General features: G+C 43.7%; 1 long non-coding RNA gene across 3 annotated transcripts; it reads left to right on the forward strand.

Annotated features, from left to right (window-relative positions):
• The first annotated feature begins 4,602 nt into the window (after positions 1-4,602).
• LOC124683683 lies at positions 4,603-6,984 on the forward strand. Of its 3 annotated transcripts, XR_006996791.1 has the most exons (4): positions 4,603-4,689; positions 4,980-5,090; positions 5,559-5,625; positions 6,666-6,984. It is a non-coding gene; the product is annotated as an uncharacterized LOC124683683 (long non-coding RNA). The 3 variants fall into 3 exon arrangements; XR_006996790.1 differs by lacking the exon at positions 4,603-4,689 and having other exon boundaries at positions 4,800-5,101; XR_006996789.1 differs by lacking the exon at positions 4,603-4,689 and having other exon boundaries at positions 4,800-5,090.
• The last annotated feature ends 1,416 nt before the right edge of the window (positions 6,985-8,400 follow it).

Raw genomic sequence — 8,400 nt, forward strand, 5'->3', positions numbered from 1 at the left:
AGGTCCTGCATCGCCGTCTTAATCATAACGGGAGAGGATGTGCATGATTCAGGATTAGGTAGCGCATCCGTAAGGCACCTTCAATCTCAAAGACCTTCGATAGTTCCATCGGCACGTGCTGGCAGAAGCGATCAACGAGGACCAACATTTGTTCCTTGAAGAAAATTCTCCACCTCAGAATCATCGACATGATCTGGTGCAAATTCAATTAAGGTTGTCCGTTAAATATCATCACATTACGAAATTTTTAAATGCATCAAAGGGTAGCAGCAAAAACTGAGTTAAAAACTGAGTGTTTTCTCTTTGCAACCCAAAACCTGGCAACCGATAAGTAATCAATCCCTAATTGGAGATTAAATAAATCAGAGATGATGTGCCAGGTTTGTTTCGTTACGATTTTCCTTCGAAAAACAGATGATCAATACTTTCATTTTTGTTGCAGAAAATACAACAAGCAGGTTTATTTATGTGCCTCTTTAGCAAGTTATCCCAAGTCATCTAGTCTTGCGAAATGTTAGCATGTCATAGATAAGTAAAAAAATTATGTAAAATGCATGTTTAGAAGGTATCCTGGTTTAAGTAGGTACTTTCACGTTTTTAGTCTCTCAAGTTTTGTTGGATAGATCAGTTAAAAAAAAAAGTTTTGTTGGATACATAGCAGTCCTTGTTTGCTCAATGCTATCTGAATCATGTAAAGACTTGTGAGACATCTCAGTCGTCTCGTCGGGGATCTCACTCTCGGTCTCAATCGCCGTGCGTCGTATCTCATCTCAATATCTCATCTCCTGCTGGCATTGGACGGATGTAGGGACTCGGGCCGTGCTGGCCGTCGCTTTTGGCTTCGCGTGACATCCTTGCTGGTTTCGGCGCATGCAACCAACACAGAGGTGCGCGCGGATCGCGGCGTTCGCATCGTGCCACTGCCATGCCGACATGACGACCGGCGCCGGGGAAACGAAGAAGGAAACTTCTGACCTAGTCGCGTTTGTTTATCTCGCCTTTGTTTCCTTCTCCTCGCGCATAGTAGCCTAGCCTCGTAGTCGGCTTTGCTTATGCTGAGGAAGAGGAAAGGAAATGGGGATTTTATTCTAGTCGACCTCAACTAACTGATCAAGTCCTTTTCGGTAGGCAACAAAAAAAAACTGGTCAACTAGCTATTGATATACTAGATTTGATTTGTTGCATGCATCTCAATATCTGCACTTACGGTTTTAGAGCATCTCTAACCGAAAGAAGACAATCTCTCAGCGTATGTACAAACGGGTGATGTTAGGTTATTATTGGAACTGTTACGTGGGATATTTGCTTGAGTTAGAACGTGCCTTCTCTATACATGCTCTTAGAGAAGCAAAGTTAGGAAAGTATTACCGTTTGCTACGCTAAGCGCCTCGAGCTCAAGTTGCAAAGCTTTACATGATCAAAAAAATCATCGGTCTCCGTGACGCGTATAGTTGCTTGGCCGCAACACGAGAGCAAAAAAATACTCCTCCCTCCCGTGCCGGCCGCTTCGCCGCAAGCTTCCACCATCGTTCACTCCCCGACCACCTATTGCATTCGCCGCGAGCCCGAACCCTCCTCCCCCACTCCACCGAGCTCGTCGGTGCTCGCCGTCACCGAAATTGGGCCGGAAACAGGCCGCTTGCCGTTGGAGATCCTGCCGCCGATTTGTGGTATTTTTCAGCCATGGCGAGCTCGGTTTGTTCGAATATGACGCGTCTCGGACGTCGGAGATTTCATAGATACACAACAGCGGAGATAGGCGTCACCGGAACGGAGCCCTCTAGTCTTTGATGTGTGTTACAGCTGTCCGAGTGCTTGCATATGGGTGTCCAGCCGGCGTCATTGATGATTATATCCTCATCGAAGAGGATGCGGTTTTGCGATCCGTGAGAAGGTTCACAAAAGCCTCGTGATTGATGTCTTTGGGCAGAGTACTCGAGGGAACCCAACTGATTTGATTCGAATGCTTAATATTTGGTTTAGATGATTTGATTAACGACAAAACAATTTTAGGCGTGTAAGTATAGCACATCCGCTATAGGCAGCGAAATTTTATAGCAGCAAGTATATATGGGGAGTTAGGGTATAGGGAGGTCTCGTTTGCTCCGCTAACTTTTGCTCTTTCGGTTAGAGATGTTCTTAACCGAGTAATTTCTAGGTTCGGTATCTCACCGAAAACTAATGTCGACGGATAGAACACACGGATCGTCGAAACTTTTACAAGTATAAATCGGACACTTTCGACGGAGCTTCATTTTCCGGCTCCACCGAACTCTATCACGGCTCGGTACCCCACCCACATGCCAGCCAAAGGTTGATCCTAGAAGAAGCAAAATAAGAGCATCTCCAGTCGCGTCCCTCAAAAAGCGTCCGACACAAATGATTTGGGGGACGTTTGGGACCGCGCCGAACAAAAAGAGATAAAAAAATCTGTACAAAAAAAGGGCCCTTCCCGCACCGCGTCCCTCAAACAGCGTCCGGATGCATGCATTTTAATAGAGGGACCACCCCATGTGGGAAAAGTAGGTGAGAGAAAGTGTGGGGAAAGAGAATGGCATGTGGAATAGGTAGCTGCATTCATGCATGTGGACGCTGATTTTGTGTCCGCGTCATGAGTCTCTACCGGGACGCCGGACATAAAATGAGCGCTGCTCGACCAGCTTTGGGGACGCGATCGAGCAGTGTTTTCCTATTTCTCGTCCGCGGCCCCCAAACCTTATTTGGGTGACGACTGCGGAGATGCTTTATTATTTGCAGTACACAAGCAAAATCTTCCGACGTTTTATTTTGTGTGGCAAAGGCGGGAGAGTACGTGGTGTCTGCTTTTCAGATACCGGCAGCAAGAGGATTTAGCGGGGCCCCGCTAGCTGAAGTAACTCGCCGAGGCAGTAGCTAGCTAGGCGTCGCACGTGCTACGCAAAGAGCCGGGCGTGCCGGCGTTGCCGTGTCTATCCAGTTCGGGGAGAACCACAGCTGGTGCCTGAATTGCCCGTCAGACTTTGCCATGTTTCTTTCTCATCAAGGGTTTCCGTCTAGGGCAGCGAGATCTACTTTGATATCTCCGGTTTGCTGCTCGATCCTGTGTTTCAAAGCTGTGTGGCCTCCAGCTGCTTTCGTTTCTACTAGTTTCTATCATTGTTCCAATTTTATCGGATGTCCCCGAAGGGACTAGTTTCTATCATTGGTAAGACTAAGTTTGGTTGGTCGGTGAGTGGGTTGCCTCAGTTCTATGGCACTAGGTTGTTTTTTGAAATGATAGGTTATGCAACTACATCTAAAATGTTCGACATAATCACTGGTAAGACTAAGTTTGGATGGAAACGGAGTATCTTATGTGAATTTTGTGGTGGTAATGAAAATATTAATCACTTGTTCTTCGAGTGTCCCTTGGCAAGATATAATTGGAGTGTAGCCAGTTGTGCTTTAGGGATAGAGAATAAACCCTGAGAACTTTTATGATCTTTGCTAGAACCGGTTACATAAATTTTTGGGTGTAGATAGAGTAGTGTTCATGCTAGGTGTTGCAGCTTTACTTTGGAACTTATGGAAAACAAGAAACTCCTCTTGTTTTCAAAGGAAAATGCCTAATAACTCGCCGATGTTATGTTTCCTATGTGCAGCCTCTTGGATGACTGGTACATCTTTCAGAAAGAAAAGGTCAGAAGAACTGTGCCACGGGTGCCTGAGCGGATGAAACGGATTGCAAAAGAAATTTTTGGGAGGGGATGGGCTCCTGTGACAAGAAAAATCTGCGACGGTTGATAGAGCTAGCTCAACTATGTGTATGCATGGTTTTTATGTCTACCCCCGGAGTCTCTCTATATGCTTCTTCTAAAGTCTTAAGACCTTATGTTCTAAAGAGAAGTGGTAATAAGAATTAGCTTCAAAGTTTCGTGCTTAAACCTGTGTGGTAGTGGTGTCTTTGAGTAGCAGGTGATTTTCTGTTGTGACTCTCTGTTTTGTTACTCTACTTTATATGACAGACTCCAATTTATTCAATGAAATTGGGGCCGTGTGCCCCCTTTAATTAAAAAAATACTTGAAAAATTTATAACGATTTGATGATCCTTGTAGGATTTAGATACAAGAAGTAATGCTGTTAGAATTGGTGCATTCTCAGCCCCTATACGTGTCATCTCTGCGTTTTGTGTCTCTGAATGTGGGTTCCATGGGCTGCAGCGATTCTGCATGCGCTGGATTCTCAGCGTTCTGCCGCTCCAGCCTCCAGGTAACGATGTGCCGTCTCTGCTGATGGGCCAGTGGTTTGTGGGCCTGTGTAGAAACAGCTGCCTCACGCTCATGCTTTGGACGGTGCCGTCCGTTCCACCTCTTTCTTTTCCCTTGATCGGTTGGTCGAGTCTTTGAGTTTCCTCCATGCGGTTTGACCGAGGGCTGGGTTTCTCTCGACCGGGGCTAGGTTCCTCCGTGAGGCAGGAGGAAGCCCGCCGCTGCTGCTTCTGTTAGTCTGATGATGGCGGGAGCGATGTCAGACACAGCCGCCGCGGGCGCATTCACCGCCTCTGGCACCAGCGCCAATCCACGGGGCCGCCTCCGCGTGCCCGAGGGTCGTCGCCGCCGGTGGGCGGAGGCGCTGCAGGGTCGTGCACTGCGACGCCGGCGGGGACGCCCAGGCAGTCGCCAAGCCGGCCAGCATCCCCTCGCTCGAGCAGTTCAAGATCTCCGCCGACCGTGAGTCCCTTTCCACCTCTCTCCGATTTCGCTTCCCCTAGCCCTGCCCTGCTTCCCTGGGCTCTGAAGGCTACACTGGTTTACTTAGTTTAAACTGCTCGAATTAGGGGATCTATGTGGTATTCCATGGTTGTTTTGGGAGTTGGCGTAAGTTGTCATGGCATGTGTAGATGCCTTCTTCGATAAAGATGTGTAGATTCCTGGGTGCCTGGACAATAGAAAAGGAGAGATTGCATTGTTGTCCCCCGGTTCTGTTTTGATTGATGTGAGCACATGGAGGATTTTTGCAGGTTATTGACCTTGTGTTCACAGCCTATCTGTTCGGCGGACCAAGCAGTTTGAGAGGTAGGATATGGGATACCAATCAGTTGTGATGGCATAAGAGCCAATTGGACATCAAGGTATTGAAAATGTGCGATATCTTCATGAAACCTTGATTAATTTTCTTTTTGCCCTGACTTTCGAAATATTGGCAACTTATAGTGGTAACTCATCTTGGAGCCATGCCCTTCGCAGATATTTGCACTTCGTATGTTCATTGCTGATGAATAAACGATATAGTATTTTTTATTTCAACAAAAAGATTTGATATACTTTGCTTAGCAAAATGGTGTTCTTACTGTTGCAGCATAAACTAAGGAGCCTGCCTGACTAATAATACCAAATACAAATCACATAATATAAGATTGTAAGAATAGACGGTAGTTGTCCCATGGTTTGGGTATTACATATTGGCCAATCACAGGAAATCTTTGATTCTTGTTTGGTATTATTTCGTTTTGTGCTTTAGTCCATCCGATGCTTGTACTGGATACCAGTTTCTAAACTATGACACTGTATGTGCTGATCTCAAATTGGTTACGAATCAGCAGGGTGAAGCTTCGGCACTGTCCACATCTTCCTATCTCTACGCGCTCTCCCAAGGAACTCACCATGGTATGGTTCTCCTTTCCAAGTAGCATTTTGTCCGTGTTAGTTTCAGAACAAAAGATAAACATGCAATGTGCTTCCTAGAGATCTCATGCCATATTGATTGTGCATGCATCTGCTTAATCATTAAAATTTCAGACTTTTGATCGAATGATGTAGCAGAACGGAGATGGAAGAACGATTCAGAATTCTGGATATTTTTTTTAGATATTTGCCTTCCCGCGATTTCATATAATTGCGAATGTGTCACATTTCATTGGTATGCAGAAATCATCACTCATTCTCATCTTTATGTAATAGCATGCTTTTGTCAAACTAAGGTAAATAGATCCACTATAACTTCAATACTGAAATTCCATTCGGATTTACTATGGCATTTTTTTGCTAATGTTTAGCTCGCTGGTATTTCCATTCACCAGTTACTGTATTACAGTACCTTGAACCTTCTTCAACATACTGTATCTCCCTTCTTTCACACACATTTATGTGGCTTTTGCTCTGTAAGCTTTTACATTGCAAGTCTATTTGCTACTTCTATGTTTATCAGTAGTATATATCAATGAACTTACTTGAGGACTATAAGTGTGTAATTAGATAATTAATTTACTATATTTTAGAAGGATTATCTTATATACTCAGATCGCAGCGTTCTGAAGAATATTGCTGCAGTTGGAAACTGATTCGTAGTTCAGTAGCCGTGTACTTCAAAAGCTGATCTGAATATGATTTTTAGTATGTTATGGTTCAGGGACCAATTTGTGTCTTCATTTCTTGAGTAACGGAAAGCTTGAGAAACTTGGATTTTGTCTTAATTACTCGACACATACTCTTTTTGAATCATTCAAATTTAGTTTCTCTTTTACTGCAAAAGAACCAATTAGGCTGTATCTAAAGCTAGCCCGCTATCTAAAAATGATTCACATAGATTTCTATATGATTACAAGATTTTTTTTAATGTTAATCTGTCTTGGTTCATGTATTTCAGGTTACAGATCCATCGACGCTTTTGTGCAGTCTCTTATCTGTTTCTTCTATTATTTTGACAGCCCTTATAGAAGGTGACACGCTACAAGAGTATTGGATATTTTGTTGTTCCTGAGTTCATTGTATATGTACCAAAAGTTTGAAAGGGTCAGCTATTTTCTGTTTCCTCTTTGCACATGTACATGAATACTTCTCATTATGTGTGTATATTAGTATATAGTACTACCTAGCCATGTTCATGTTTCTGTAACAGTAGCATCTTTTTTTGGTGGGATAGTAACATAACATGTATTCTTATACAATGCTAAGCTGCGAGGATAGCCACAATTATTTACTTTTGTATGAGCAAAATAAATGTAGTTTGTTGTTTACTGATCTTAATATTGTTAGTTTACAGGGTTATCGTGAGTTGATGGCTAATTTTGTTGGGTTTCTTGCTTAAAAGTATCTCAGAGAATGCAATTTGGTCATGTGCACTCCCCCTAAACTTGACAACAGTTGTTTTTGAACTATCAAAGTAAGATAATTGGTTGCAGAACAAACTCATTTCCCGCCCTTCAATTGTTTCATTAGATGCGTTTGGTTGAGTATTAAACTAAGCTTTAAGCGTGGTGAATACCCAGCCTGCTGAGCCCCTTCCCGCACGAGCTCCATGGGCCATTCAATCCAGAGTAGGAGTTATCTTGGACGTTAGTTTGGGCCCCATTGCCCCTAGCCGGAGAGCCAGTTGGTTCTGTCTATCTCCGTCCACCGCTCCAGCGATGTGGGTGGAGGCACACCGGTGCTTCCACAGTGGCCAGCGGTGAGTAGGTGGGAGGTGTGAATCTGTAGAGTTAGGTTGGAAGCAATTTTTGCTTCCTTTTTGCTCTTTTTGGCATGGCCACGGTGGCGTGTCACCAGAGGCGGGATGGATGCGGGCCGCCGATCTGAGGTGTGCTGGTTTTCGGATCAGTTTCTCCCATCGCCGCTTGCGCCATCTTCCCTCTGCTGCAGAGGAACCACCATGTTGATGGCCATGGGGCTGGAGGCAGTGGGTGCAGTGGGCTATACCTTTATTTGTATATTAGCTCTATGAAACAAGCATATGATGATCTGATTCAGCTATCTGAGTTACACACCATATCGCTGCAAGTTACATCTCCAGATTCATTATCGCTACAATTTATGCCGTTTTTTAATTTCCCAGTCGGTTCTTACATTGGATTTGACAGTCTATCTTCCCATTTTCATAGCCAAACGGGTGGATTTGGACCCACCTATGTCTCAACTTGGAATTTTGATTTTTCAGGTTTTTGGATGTACCTATTTCATATATGTGTACTTCCCTAAACGTGTTGGAACACATGTGATCCATATTTCATGTGCCGATGTGCCTAATGTTTAGTTTTAGACCTATTGTTATTCAAAACCAATTATTTTCTCTTACACTGCAACCTAAGCAGCTTCATGACATATATGGATAGGTCGAGCATGTCTTTTTTTTCACATTTTTGCTTGACCGTTGCAGGCTTGGTGCAAGGGACACTTTCTCCTATGTTAATTGCTCTCCAGTTATACCCCTTTTGTTACATTTATACTGGACACGATGTAGCTATAGCGCTCGAATTTTGAAGTATTTTTTTATTAAAGCTTCCTCATTATTAACTTTATTCCAGTGATATTAGTCTGATTGTTGGGTATAACAGCATTCTTTGTATGTATCAATCTTATCTGCAACATGTTTCCCATTGTGATGTGTTATCATATTAAAATATTTTTGGGTAGATACTAAAAAGATTGTGTTCTACAAAACTACAC

Source organism: Lolium rigidum, chromosome 1 (genome assembly GCF_022539505.1).
Source record: "Lolium rigidum isolate FL_2022 chromosome 1, APGP_CSIRO_Lrig_0.1, whole genome shotgun sequence".
Lineage (NCBI taxonomy): Eukaryota > Viridiplantae > Streptophyta > Magnoliopsida > Poales > Poaceae > Lolium > Lolium rigidum.